The sequence below is a fragment of the Hylobates moloch genome, unplaced genomic scaffold (genome assembly GCF_009828535.3).
Source record: "Hylobates moloch isolate HMO894 unplaced genomic scaffold, HMol_V3 SCAFFOLD_22, whole genome shotgun sequence".
NCBI lineage: Eukaryota > Metazoa > Chordata > Mammalia > Primates > Hylobatidae > Hylobates > Hylobates moloch.
The window spans coordinates 43,549,559-43,564,986 of record NW_026652297.1 but is presented as its reverse complement, the minus strand read 5'-3'; the positions used below and the strand labels follow the sequence as shown (position 1 = coordinate 43,564,986).

The window sequence follows — 15,428 nt, the reverse complement described above, 5'->3', positions numbered from 1 at the left end:
TTTAAGATGCCCTCCGCCTCCCCAAACCGCACTCGGGGAGGCTTCCCAAGTGCCCAGGTCTTGTCTTAGGTAAAGGGTGCTAAATTCCCTGTGAGATTACAGCCTGATGGGTTTCCCATTCTCCATATTTATTTATTTAAAATACAGACAGGCGTCTTGATATGTTGCCCAGGCTGGTCTTGAACTCTTGGCCACAAGCGCTCCTCCCGCCTCTGCCTCCCAAAGTGCTAGGATTACAGGCCTGACACCGCGCCTGACCCCATTCTCCTTTTTGAGATTTTCTTTCCATAACTTGTAAGTCTTTGATTTCTAACTTCTTTTCGCTGCTTCAGTAACAAGCCGAGAGGCCTGGTGACATCTTTAGGTTTGAAGACAATGGGAAATAGCTGATGTTCTCCATTTCCCGTGGAGGGATTTCATGTAGGGACTGTTCCTCTCAAAACCACCAATGCACCTTCTTCCAAGTGAATCGATTGCCTCAAACACCAGGCTTAATGATCTCCTTGCCTGGATAAGGTGTTCCAGGTGGTACTGTAATTTCTGAGTTGTGGTGCATCCGTGAGGTGCCTGCAGGTTCCCACAGAGACAGCAGCTCCAAAATGTGCACGTTGAAACTTGCAAAAGACCAACCATTGCCTCTGAAAGCAGTTGGCATGTATATTCATCGTGACTGTTTTACACATTTGATAACAAAAACAGGAGCAAAATACAAGATAAGGCCTGGCAGGGTAGTTTTACCAAAACCGAAGGGCAGGAGATAGCCTGAAGTCTAGAGAAAAGAAAGGGGTGGGGTGTCAGGATGCTTTCGAATTCATCCTGGCTTCTTCCCAGAAATAAACTGTCATGAGTGTTCTAGCGACTATAAAGCAGTGAACTAGGCAGGAGGTCCATGTGAAATATGTTACACCACTTATCCAACTGTTGTAGTTTTAGGTTTATGCTCACCCAGTAAAACTTCAGGTTCTACGGTCCCCCAGGCTCCTGGATTTGACCCAGGGTTCTGTTGCTGGGAAATAATATTACCCCAGAAAATCAGTAACTAGCATACACTAGGACCTGTTCTTCCTCCTGAATAGTTCTCTCATCTTTTCATTCCTTTGCATCCCTGTGGTGACTGACATAGTTCCCGCACTCCCCATCTTTCATGATCTACTGTAAATAACTCCCACCTGGTTTTACCTCTGAAGGCTGTCTTGCCTGAGGTCACCCCTGCCTGGCTGATCAGTGACTCATGCTCTAATCTTGCGGTTCCCATTCCCCTCTATGCCCATCCTTTTGTATTCCTAGCCACAGTGAGTAGAGAACTCGTTGTCAATCTTTAATATGCCCAAGAATCATCCGCCAGCCTTCTTAAAAAAAAAATCCAAATTGCCAGCAGAGTCTGGAAATCTGTGTGTTCACTAAGTGTCCTGGGGAACTGTTATCACAGGGTAAATTTGGGAAACAGTGCCTAGCTTGAACCAACTGCTTACTCCTTCGGGAAGAGTCTCCCTTTGCCTGCAGAGGGAGCTTTGCACATTCCTGGAACACATCTCCCCCACCCCAGCCCACCCCAAGTTCCCAGGCTTCGGCTGCCCGAACGTCTTTCAGCACTTAGCTCAAGTGTCTACAGGGGGAAGCAGGCTGATTGTCCTTCCTTTCTATCATTTCTATACCCCGAACATCCATAAAGAACACTTCCTGTGGCCTTAGATCTGAAAGTGAAAGACAGCATTCTTAATAGTTACACAGGGACTATAGGCATAAACCAGGACTGTCTCCAGAAGACCGGGATGTAAGGCCATTCTACACTTAGCACGCTATATATAACGTATTTATTTACATATCTGTCCCACAAGCTTCTAAAGGGACTTTACCCCGCTTTGGGACTTCCTCCAGAAATTAGGACAGAACCACACACTCAGTAGGTGTTCAATACATATGTAAGAAAAAACAAACATTCTAGTTTACAAATAGTCCTTGTGAGTTTGGCTAAGGTGACATAAATTCCTAAAGCCCGACTCCCCCTGGGGAAATCTAGTTTCTGGGCCAGAAAATAACAGAACCCAGGACCAAGTGACAGCCCCAGTAAGATTAAGCCTCACCTATGCAGCAATTTACTTTTTGTTTTTTTGAGATGGAGTCTCACTCTGTCGCCCAAGCTGGAGCACAGTGGTGCAATCTCAGCTGACTCTAACCTCTGCCTCCTGGGTTCAAGCAATTCTCCCTGCCTCAGCCTCCCAAGTAGCTGGGATTACAGGTTCCTGCCACCACGCCCAGCTAATTTTTTTATTTTTTAGTAGAGATGGGGTTTCATCATGTTGGCCAGGCTGGTCTTGAACTCCTAACCTCAGGTGATCCGCCCACTTTGACCTTCCTAAGTGCTGGGATTATAGGTGTGAGCCACCGCACCCGGCCTGCAGCAACTTCTTGACACCGGACGAGCAAATAAATGCCTAAGGTTTCTGAAAATCACTCCTCTGCAAGTTCTTGAACTTAGTGTGAGCAGTAATGAATATGAGTCCATCAGCTGGACCACTCCTCTCAGTCTGCTGCTCCTAGTCCTGGCTTCCTTCTTACCTGGTACAGGTTGCAAAGTCACAACTAGGAACACTCTAGCCCTGTCAGTGAAGACGTGCCATTGCCAACAGGAGGCTGTGGCCACCCTATCTACTTTTCTGCCCTACCTCAGTGTAACCAGGCAAGGGCATGATGATGTCTAATCAAGACAACATTGCCAATAACAGCATCTGACCGCATTCAAATATGTTAACATGACAGTCTTAACCTTGCAAGATCAGATGTTTACCTAATTATCCTTTACCTGTAGACTACAATCATCTATAGAATTACAATCTTCCCTCCACTACCCAAACACCGAAATCAGGAATGTGTACAATGCATTTATACAGAAAATTATAAAGAGAAGCTCCTAATTTTTTAAAAGAGAGGCGTCAGGGTATGTTCATAGTTAATACTCTTTCAGGCTGGGCATGGTGGCTCATGCCCGCAATCCCACACTTTGGGAGGCCAAGGCAGGCGGATCACTTGAGGTCAGGAGTTCAAGACCAGCCTGGCCAACATGGTGACACCCCATCTCTACTAAAAATGTAAAAATAGCGAAGTGTGGTGGTGGGCGCCTGTAATTCCAGCTACTCGGGAGGCTGAGGCAGGAGAATCACTTGAACCGGGGAGGCAGAGGTTGCGGTGAGCCGAGATCATGCCACTGTACTTCAGCCTGGGCAACAGAGTGAGACTCCATCTCAAAAAAGAAAAGAAAATACTCTTTCAGGGTTCCAGGAAGATTAACAAAGATCCAAACTGCATTTATTAAAGACTTGGCTGAGCCCCCCACCTGGGATCTGCTCAAAGACCCTTGCCCAGACTTTGCTCTGGTGAACAATTCTTGTCATGTCCACCCATTGATCTGTTTTCCTCTTGTATCACAAAAGAAAAGTTTGCTTTCCCCAGAAAGTATGCCATTCTCTCATTCCCATCAAATATTCGTGACTATATGTTTATTGACTTTATAAGAAAGTTCACTTTAGTTCTCTACTCTGTGATGTAAACATATTAAAGAAGCGGTTGTTGAGTGCGAAAGATATAAACAGAGTTAGGTCAGTCTGTTTATTCTAAGTGAAGAAAAATAACCCCAACATTATCCCTAATTCTTCCTGCCAACTACCACAAATCCAAAGTTGAAAACAAGCAAACCAAAAACAAACACAAAGCTCCACTTAAAGCAGTGAACTATCTTTAGATTTAGAAATATCTTCTATTCCAATAGATATGTTTGGTCTTTCCTGCTAAACAACACTATTGTATTTACAGAGCCTGTTAAACAGGAATATCATCTTCGAGGATTACTCTTACTGATTTAGCACATTTTGTTTCCTTCTTCCTTTCGAGCAGATTAGGCATTAAAAACGAGGGCTGTCGAAGTCCAAGTCCAAGTCTGAGAGTTTTATACCTAGAGCTCAGACAAGAGAACCATCTGAAACTTCCTCTATGTTGTTTATAAATTTAAGATTCTAGTAAAGGACATTACTTCAAATTTGAGATATCTGCTTTACTACACTTACCTGTTTGTGGGGAGGGTGGAATTTAAGACTTGAATTAAAGAGGCTGAAGGAATTCAGGACATTTAAGTAGAATAATATTCCTGGCCAGGCGCAGTGGCTCACATCTGTAATCCCAACACTTTGGGAGGCCGAGGGGGGTGGATCACCTGAGGTCAGGAGTTCGAGACCAGCCTGGCCAACATGGCGAAACCCCATCTCTACTAAAGATACAAAAATTAGCCAGGCGTGTGGCACGCACCTGTCGTCCTGGCTACTCAGAAGGCTGACACAAGAGAATCACTTGAACCCAGGAGGCAGAGGTTGCAGTGAGCTGAGATTGCACCACTGCACTCCAGCCTGGGGGACAGAACAAGTCTCTGCCTCAAAAAAAAAAGAAGAATATTTCTTCTCCTACAGCCATTTTATTCCTTCTTCTCTTCCCCACCTCCAAAATAAAATAAATGTCCTAAACAATGCATCCTAATGGATTAGAAGAACATTAATCATATAGCCCAGATGTTTTGAGATCATCCTAATATAAAATATTCTACTCACTATCCTCATAAATATATTGTGAGTCTTCAGGAGACCATATGTCTTCTTGCCACTAAGAAGTTACAAGGTAACAGATTGGGATGGTGGTTGGAAGGGGCAGTGAAAGGCAAAAGCAGATTCACTGCTAGGAGGATGTGGGGAGAAAAGGTCCACCCAGAAGAAAAGAATAAAATCACAAAAAGCTTTTGAAAATAACTGTGACACCCACTCCACCTTAATTCCTTAGTCTAGGGGTTTGGGGGGATTTCATTACAGTAACTCATGTGTTTGTGACCAATAATCTTCCTGTATTTCTAGGAGATAAAAAGATGGGAAAATAAGCAGCCAACTCTGTGACATGATATGCAGCATCCTGTAAACTCCAGCTTTTATCTCTTTAGAGTAAAATTTTGATTACTGTATTTCGGTCCTGAAACTCCAAGTTGGTAAAACACTATTGCTAAGATGGCAATACTACCCAGTTAAATTATAGGGCTAATTTGATTTCAATCAAAATTCCTAGGGGATTTTTCTTAGAATTCGTCAATAATGTTTAAAAGTTTATCTGGAAAAATAAACTGGTGAACATATTTTAGATTTTGAAAAAAAAAAAGAAAAAGACCAACAAGAGTGAAGAATAGACTAGTCCTACAAGATATTGAGACACATTTATGTAAAAATAGCCAGATCTTTGTTCTGTAAAACAGAACAGAAAACCCAGGAAAAGATCTTACAAGATACAGGAATTTATTGCATACCAAAAAAGATGGTTTGAACCTGGGAGGCGGAGGTTGCAGTGAGCCAAGATTGTGCCACTGCACTCCAGCCTGGGCAACAGAGCGAGACTCTACCTCAAAAAAAAAAAAAAAAAAAAAAAGAACAGACAACAAAAAAATAAAGAAGATGTTACAATATGTAAGGAGAAGGAAGATTTATGATTGGAGCATAGTTGGCTGGCAATGGGAAAAAAGATCAAGTTAAACCCTTACCTCAGAGCATATATCAGGATAAATTCCAGATGGATTAGATGGCTAAATAATAAAAATCGAACCATTGGGAGAAAACAGTCTACAAGCAACAGAATCTGTCAGAGCTCTGTAGGAAGGATGAGGATCCAACTTAGAAGTAATTAATGAAATCAGACACAAAATAAAGATAGATTTGGTTACATTAAAAAAAAATGAAGCTTCTGACTGTGTGCCTTCAAGTTAAAAGGCAAACAACAGGCCATGGAAAAACAAAGGCTGTTAGTATTGTTATTACCTAAGGAACTCGTGAAAACCGGTAAGACCATTTAAGCCCCAAAAGAAAAGTGAACAATTATAACTGCTTACTACGTGTTAGACACCACACTTTACATGAATCGTCTCCTTTAATCTCCCCCACTTACTCCTACAATCTCACGAGGAAAGTATTGTTATGGCCTTTTTGTTGTTGTTAATAAGTTAAGTTGGCTGCATTTTCATCCTCTACAGCAGAGGCTTAGCAAGGAAGGGTTTCAGAAGGTCCCGGCCTCCCTGAAATTGTATGCAAAAAGTATGTGTGTGTACATATTTGCATCAGTCTCTCCCTCTCCTCTTCCCCACATACAGTCAAGCCCCACTCCAGGAATAATGTTTTAGGTTGACTAAAGATTGATTTTCAAATCTGAAAGGGAACTGATATAAAATTCTTCAGTATAAGGAAGTACAGGCCAAAGAAGCCCTTATATGGAAAATCCAGAACTGCCAGAAGTTAGTGTAGGAAACAGCCAGCTTTGAAGACACCTAGAGGGTGGAAAAGGGCAGAGAGCAGGCCTAGCAGTGCCCACCACTCCAGGCAGGGTGTGCCCTTCCCCAAATGCCCAGTGGGAGCCCATGTTATTGGGCAGCCTGTGGGTTTCATCTAAGTGACTGTGTGGTGACCAAAGTGTGAAATGCTCATTTCAAGAAGGCATTTGCCAGTTGAGCCAAAGTACCATAAAAAAAGAGCGTTTCAGCCAGGCATAGTGGCATCTTCCTATAATCCCAGCACTTTTGGAGGCTGAGGCAGGAGGATAACTTGAGCCCAGGACTTTGAGACCAGCCTGAGCAACATAGCAAAACCCCATCTATACAAAAAAATTAAAAAGTAGCCAGGCGTGGTGGTGTTTGCCTGTAGTCCCAGCTAATCTCGAGCCCAGGAGGATCGCTCGAGCCCAGAAGGTCAAGGCTGAAGTAAGCCATGATTGTGGCATTGCACTCCAGATTGGGTGACAGAGCGAGACCTTGTCTCAAAAGAAAAGAAAAGAAAAAAAACCCAAGACCCCTACTGATACAAATGAGAATCCTCAAAGGCACACAAAATTGGGCCAGAGCATAAATGGCATACTTTATGTGGGAGGTGCAAAAGGATTAATTTTAACATCTCTTTCTTTGGGACGCTCTTTCGCTATACTTCCTTTTAGGGTGGTTTCTTCCAAGAAACTATGTTGATGAGGGAAATGACACCCAGGAGCCTCTCCCCATCTGGGAAAAAGTAGCGAGGCTCAGCAAAGAAAGGAGGCATGAAACAGGTTGCCAAGGCCTGATTTTGTGAAGCAGGAAGCTTAAAAACTGGGCAAGCACTCTTTAAGAAAAATGCTAAAGGACCCCATAAACACAGTGCTAGGGCCACACTAGTATGAAGGGGCCCATGCAAGGGAGGGGCCTGAAGCTTAGGCTTCCTCAGCTTCATAGTAAATTCAGCTCTGCCCAGAGAACAAAAGAGAACAAAATAAAACATTATTCCTGGAGTGGGGCTTGACTGTATGTGGGGAAGAGGAGAGGGAGAGACTGATGCCTGTGGCTCAGGAGTAGTTCAGCTGGCCTCAACTCAGTAAGTGAAATGTCCATTTATGGAGTGAGGGGGTCACACTAACCTCTATCTTCTTAGAGGAAACAAAAATATTTAACTGTTGGAAACTGGATAAAACTGTCAAAAGATATCTCCTACACAGATTGTGAAACATAACTCATGGCTCTGTTCCTTCCATGCCCATTGTAAACACACACACACACACACACACACACAATTTTAATTATTAAGATAAAAAAGCAAAAGGCCAGGTGTGGTGGCTCATGATTGTAATCCCAACACTTTGGGAGTCGAAGGCAGGAGGATCGCTTGAGCCCAGGAGTTTGAGACCAGCCTGGACCACACAGTGAGATCCCATCTCTACACACATGCACACACACAAAGATAAAAAAGAAAAACTATAATGCTTCTTTAACATTGTGTGTCTATGCACCTCTATCTTTTGAATTTCCACAAGATCACTGTGGTAGAGCCTAATTCCCTCACCCCACATCCTATATCCATAATTTCCTTATTTCTTCTGGTAAAAGAACCCTCTGAATTTTTGCTGAGCACATGGTCACACAGCAAGAGGCCACGTTTCCTTCTCTACACCGAGGTGTGGCCTGTGACTCAGTTCTCACCCATGGGATGTGAGTGCAAGGGGTAAATGCAAATTTGGGGCAGTGTCTTTTTTTCTCTTTTAGAGACAGTCTTGCTCTATTGTCCAGGCTGAAATGCAGTAGTGTAATCATATCTCACTGTAGCCTTGAGCTCCTGGGCTCTAGCAATCCTCCCATCACAGCCTCTTGAGTAGCTGGAACTCCAGGTGCACACCACCACGTCTAGCTAATGTTGCTTTTTTTTTTTTTTGTAGAAACAGGGTCTTGCTGTGTTGCCCAGGCTGGTCTCAAATTCCTGGACTCAAGCGATTCTCACCCCTTGGCCTCCAGAAGCAGTGGGATTATAGGCATGAGCCATTGTGCCTCGCCCCTGGGCCAATGTCTTTAAAAAGAAAACTGCATGTCCAGCCTCTCCTGGCCGAAGAAATTGTGAACTGCATGTCACAACTTCTGCTGTGTGAGGACCACACTCTGGACGGGATAGAGCCACAGAACAGACAGAACCCGCGCCAGGCTGACTGGGGAGCAGAGCAGCCTCTGGCCCTAGACTAATTGCTGCCTGAGGACTGTTCCATGAGGGGGAAAAGTCTATCTTCTTTTTTTTTTTTTTTTTTTTGAGATGGAGTCTCACTCTGTTGCCCAGGCTGGAGTGCAGTGGTGCAATCTCGGCTCACTGCAACCTCCACCTCCTGGGTTCAAGCAATTCTCCTGTCTCAGCCTCTAGAATAGCTGGAATTACAGGCTCATGCCACCACACCCAGCTGATTTTTGTATTTTTAGTAGAGACGGGGTGTCACCATGTTGGCCAGGCTGGTCTCGAACTCCTGACTTCAGGTGATCCGCCTGCCTCAGCCTCCCAAAGTGCTGGAATTACAGGCGTGAGCCACCGTGCCCAGCCTAAAAGTCTATCTTCTTTACAGGACTGTGTCACTGGGTCCCTTTGTAATGGCAGCCTCATCTCCGCCCTCACATTACAACCTCCTCTGGGGTATTTCAGCACCTAAGCTTCCTTAGATGAAGGTATGAGAAGAACCTGCCTTAAATTTCATTCTATTCTTCTGAACAGGATTACATTAAAGTCCCTTCAAAGATTGATACATTTTTAAAAATGATAAATTTACACAGGTTGAGCATCCCTAATCCAACAATCTAAAATCCGAAATGCTTCAAAATCCAAAACATTTTGCTTGTCAACATGACACCACAGTGGAAAATTCCACACCTAACTTCATGTGGCCAGTCACAGTCAAAACACAGTCAAAACTTTGTTTCATGCACAAAATTATTACAACTGCTGTTTAAAATTACCTTCAGGCTATGTGTAGAAGGTGTATATGAAACATAATGAATCTCATGTTTAGACTTGGGTCCTATCCCCAAGCTATCTCATTATGTATATGCAAATATTCCAAAATCTGAAATCTGAAACACTTCTGGTCCTAAGCATTTTGGATAAGGAACACTCTACCTGTATCTCAATGATGTCTTTTCTCAGGGCAGAAAATTCCCGAACCAAAAGACTCAAGCCTGCCCTGTGGATGATGTCCTAATTATCCTAAAAACAGGACTGAGACTACCCTTCCTTCTGCCTTAATGACTTGAGCTGTGATGCTGACTTTCTAGAAATTAGGCAGTTGCATTTTTAAAGATGACCAATGTGGACAAAAACGTTGAAGAAGGGGAGAGTCAATATTTAGATTCCACAAAGGCCAAGTAGAATGTATTTACATATTGATGAAGGTTATTATCTTCTTTGGGGAGATTTCCTTGAAATAATATGATTGTATAACTCCAATATTTGCCCAATTCTAAGGATAAATAATAATAATAAATAATAACTGACCCAAATCCTATAAGTGAATTAATCATTGTTCTTTGGCATGAACACTAACTGGTGCTAGTGACGATTTCTAGCACACACACAAAATATTTTTAGAAATTGTTTTCTTACAGGCTCAATTAGTCAAGTTATTTTGTTGTATTATTTTATAGAACGATGACAAGCAAAAGCAAGGTTATCCTTACCAGTCTTCCCTGTACCTCATCATGTATGATATAGGAATATCATATGTGTTTTCTGTTTCCTTTGGCCAAGGCATAGACACTGAGCAGAATATATTTGTTTTACATTATTTTCTGAACAAATGATAAATCACTGCTACAGACTGAATGTTTATATCCCCCCAAAATTCGAAGGTTAAAACCTGATCTCCAATGTGAGAATATTAAGAAGTGGGGCCTTTGGGAGGTGATTAGGTCATGAGGGTTCTTCCTGGGGTCAGCACCCTTATAAAAGAGACCCCAGACAGCTCCCTCTCCCTTCTTCTGCCAAATGAGGACACAGGGAGAAGACACCCAGGAGGTCAGCCCTCACCAGCTGTGGAATCTGCTGGTCCCTTAATCGTGGGGACCTCCATCCTCCAGAACTTCCAAAAATAAATGACTGGTTTATAAACCACCCAGGCAATGGTATCCTTATAGCAGCCTTAACAGACTAAGATAATCACTGACTCCTAACCTAAGCATCCATCTCAGATCTCATAGAACCACAGGAATTTTTAGCTGGAAAAGACCTTTGCCAAAGATCACTGGGTCCAATATTCTTCTTTTTGGAAGGTTTACTCAGGCACCGAAGTTTGCACAACTAGGATTCGTAACCCTTGCAAGGAAGGTATGAATTCTGGAGTTTACCCCCAGCCCCAAAAGATACGCCCACTTGGTATGTATAATAGAGATATGACTTCTCCCCAAAATTCACCTGATTTTAAAAGGCAATGTAAATTATTTTATAAAGCAAATACATACAAATAATATTGTACTTTGTTTTAAAAGTTTTTGGTTTTTTTTTTTTTTTTGTTTTTTTTTTTTTTTTTTTGAGACAGAGTCTTGCCGTGTTGCCCAGGCTGGAGTGCAGTGGTGCGATCTTGGCTCACTGCAACCTCTGCCTCTGGGATTCAAGCGATTCTCCTGCCTCAGCCTCCCGAGTAGCTGGGATTACAGGCATGTGCCACCATGCCCGGCTAATTTTTGTATTTTTAGTAGAGAGGGGGTTTCACCATGTTGGACAGGCTGGTCTCGAACTCCTGACCTCGTGATCCACTCGCCTTGGTCTCCCAAAGTGCTGGGATTACAGGCGTGAGCCACCATGGCTGGCCTTTAAAAATATTTTTATAGCCTAGGCAACATAGTGAGACCCCATCCCTTCAAAAACAAAAACAAAAAAAAATTAGCCTGGTGTGGCAATGCACACCTGTAGTCCTAGCTATTTGGGAGGCCGAGATGGGAGGATCATTTGAGCCCAGGAATTCAAGGTTGCAGTGAGCTGTGATGCTACCACTGCACTTCAGCCTGGGCTATAGAGTGAGACTCTGTCTCAAAACAATAATAAAAAATGTATTTTTAAATACCTTTAGTGTTTAAGGGAAAATAATACATATGTTCATTCATTCATTCATTCATTCATTCATTCCACAAATTTGACAAATGACCAAGCTTTGTCAGCCTCTGCTGAACACTGTGTTGAACAAAAGAGACCTAGTTCCTGCCCTCATAGAACTTGCATATGAGTGAACTTAGTAAGCCAACAAATAAATATGTAATTGTCATGTATGAAATATAAGAATTGCAGGGGGCTCTGAGAATGGCTGGTGGATGGCATCAGTGGAGATGTCAAGGGAGGTTGCTCTGAAGAAATGACAGACTGGAGCCTCAGGGATAGGCAGAAGCTGCCTGGGTGAAGTACAGGGTAACAGCCTTCCTTCATCAAGACACTAAGGACAGAAGCAGCCTCCAGTTTCAAGTAAGCGTGGCTGAAGAGCAGCTGCTGGAGGGAGGAGAGGGGCTTAGGCTGGTGAAGCGGGAGAGGCACAAGGCATGACAGCCTAGAAGACCATGTTAAGCATCCTTGTCTCTGAAAAAGTGAATTTTTGACAACATAGGCAGTTCAAAGAAGAAAGAAAAACCTGCCCATAGTATTGTCTTTCATAAATAGCCACTGTTAAAATGTTGGTGAGCAATATGTCCTCTTTCCATCTTTTTCAAAGTACTTTTTACATCTGGAATTGAAATATTTATATTTGTCTGTTAATACTTATAATCTGTCTTTCCCTACTAGACATAAGCTCCATGAACACAAAGTACCTTACCTATCTTGTTTCTTCTGCTTAATATTTGATGACTGAATAAAGATTGCAAATCTCTCTTACATATACACAAGCATGTACTTATTTGGACAAATGGAACAACAGATAGATAGATACACAGATAGACAGATAGATACTTTTACACAAATAGTGAATAAGTACTTCTAGCAAAAGACAATATGTATGTTTAAATATTTATTGCTTTTATTAATATTTACCAGTGTAAATATTAATATTTATATTATATTAGTATTTATTTAATATAAATATTAATATTTAAATATAAAATATTTTATATTATATTAATATTTTAATTTATTTGATATGTATATTAATATTTATGTTAATATTTAAAATAATGAATTTTTTTTTGAGACAGAGTTCCACTCTTTCGCTCAGGCTACAGTGCAGTGGCACAATCTCGGCTCGCCACAACTCCACCTTCCAATTTCAAGCAATTCTCCTGCCTCAGCTTCCTGAGTAGCTAGAATTACAGGTGCCCGCCACCACGCCAGGCTAATTTTTGTATATTTAATACAAAATGGGGTTTCACCATGTTGGTCAGGCTGGTCTCAAACTCCTGACCTTGTGATCCACCCGCCTCGGCCTCCCAAAGTGCTAGGATTACAGGCGTGAGCCACCTCGCCCAGCCTAATATTTATTAAGTATATGTTTTGTCTTTTGCTGGAGGTGAGTACTTATTCAGGTTAAGTATTAATACAACAATAAACCTTAATTATTAAATCTTAATATTATAAACCTTAATACAAACCTTAATCAATAGAGGTGGGTATTTGATGTATGTTTAAATATTTGTTTTATTAGTATTTACTTATATTAATACATAAAATTTATTAATATTTAATGTTAACGAATATCAATTTATTGTTTATATTATCAATGAATAGTAATATTTAAATCAACACAATATATATGAATATTTATCAACATTAGCATTTAAATCAACAAATTAATATTTACTGATTTAACTATACATACTATCTTTTGCTAGAGGTCACTACTTATTCATTATGCCGCTTGTTTTCTTCATAAAGTTCTGCTCCCCATGGAGGAAGAGAAAACCAGGATGTGCAGCCAAGACCCGTCCTGACCCCTCATTGGGATCTGCCTCTCTGCAGAACCCACACGTGCCTCTTTCTCTTCACTGCGTAACATGCCTTTGTGTGTCTGTACAGAATTTGCCTGACTTGCTCCCCATGGAGGGATATTTAATGGGTTTGCTGTTCCTCATTATAAATGAAACCATGATGAGCAACCCCATGCATATGCATCTTTTCACACACTTAAATTTCTTTTCACACACTTATCATTTCTTAGAGTAAAATTCTAGAAGTGGGATTGTAGTGTCAAAACAAACACACTTTATATTTTGATACATATAGCCAAACTGCCCTCTGGAAAGGCTGTACTCATTCACATTTGTAAACACAGTGTATGAGACAGCCTTTCCCCTAAACCTTAATCAATACTGAGTTCAGTCAATCTTTTAAAACTGTCAAATGGGTGAAATGATAAGCCACCACCAATGATTGCTGGTCTTATTTGAACACGTTTATTTCTGAAGTTTGAATGTGTTTTAATGGATTTATTGAAGGATTGCCTGCTTGCCTTCCTTCCTTCCTCTCTCTCTCTTTTTCTTTCTTTCATATATGGAGTGTTTAAGTCTTTTGCCTTAACAGCAGTACTGAATGTGTGGTCCCTGGGCCGGCAACATCAGCATCACCTGGGAACACTTTAGAAGTGCAAATTATATAGCCGGGCATGGTGGCGTGTGATTGTAGTCCTTGCTACTTGGGAGGGAGGCCAAGTTGGGAGGATCACTTGAGCCCAGGAGTTGGAGGCTGCAGTGATCTATGATTGCACCACTGTACTACAGCGCATGCAACAGAGCAAGGCCCTGTCTCAAAAATAAATAAAGTAAATAAATAAAATAAAATAGAAATGCAAATTCTTGAGGTCCACCTCTACTGCATGAGAAACTTGGGGTGGGCCTGACCATCTGTGTTGTAAGAAGGCCTCCAGGTGACACCCATGAGCACTTAAGTGCCTTAACTCATTGTTTTCTTTCTCAGTCATGTTGTACACCCTCACTCTCTTACACAGAAACCTGTCTCCAACATCCGAACTGGAGACAAAAAGCTTTTTGATCAGCAGCAAGTTCAATTATTTCCTCCTCCAAATGGTACTTATGGACTGAACATCATTTGCTATTCCCTTTTGTCCACAGTATCCTGAAACTCCTTAACAAACCTCAGGAGTGTATGGTGTCACGAGCACCAAATTCACAGCCAGATCACAGCTGGAAGAGGGATTTTCTGTCCTTGTCTGCCTCACATCACCCCCCATCTTCAATCCACAATCCGTATTTTCCCTGAAACTCTAGGGACATGTGGTTTGGAGATCCTGGCTCCATCCCCCACTCCAACTCCAGGGTTGGGCAAGTGACTCAGGCCTGACTTCTCTCCCCGTCTCTTTCCCAATACAGCACTCAGTTTAGCAAAGGGCACAAGACCCAAGCCCATCTAACTCATGTCTCCTGACAACCTCGCCAAATTTTTTCAATGAGCCAGCAAGGTGGGCATTTCCATCAGTCCCTGGCCTCTTGGTTCAATAATCCCCTTTATTTAAGATGCTGTGTAAGCCTTTTGCTGACAACTGGTAGAGGCATTCCCTGGGCTGGTGGGTGCCAGGAATGGATATGTGAGATCGTGAGGCAACATTCCTCAGCCTGGTTCCGCGGTTCCTGGTCCATCTGTTTGGCAAAAAGCTGCTGAGAGATTCCCAGAATTCGCTCTCCCGCCACAACACCATCAAGGGCCGCATTTAAAGAGTTCCCCCGACTCTCAGGGATACCGAAGAGACTCCTGGTGCTGGAGTCCTTTTTTTCTCCCTTAAGAAAGAAGCTGGCTTTCCCCCCGCCCCCAAATAAGATATTCAGAATCATTTTATCTCCAGCCCGCCACACTTTAATTAAAGTCAGTCATTCAAAGACATCTATCGTGCGGCTCTCAGCAAGAGCAGGGCACTCCAAGGGCACTGCTCCTCTCTGAGCGTGACATACAAAGGAGGCGCTGCGCAGACCGCAGCCTGCGAGGAACTGATTCTTTCACAGATCTCAAGCCTCTGGTGATGAAAGTGGAAGGGAGCTCAACTAAGACCAAAAAAGGAGAGAATATGATTCAGCTTCCAAGAGGGTTTCCGAATGTGCGAAGGGGGAGAGCGCGGCGGAGGGGGCAAGGGAGGGAAAACCCGAGGGTGGCGCCGGGACCGAAATC

The 15,428-nt window shown here is 42.5% G+C and overlaps 1 protein-coding gene across 4 annotated transcripts in view; it reads right to left on the bottom strand.

The window, feature by feature from the left end:
- The window catches only part of TACC1 (transforming acidic coiled-coil containing protein 1), a 124,199-nt gene that overhangs the window by 68,362 nt on the left and 40,409 nt on the right, over positions 1 to 15,428 (bottom strand). The window lies entirely within an intron of this gene.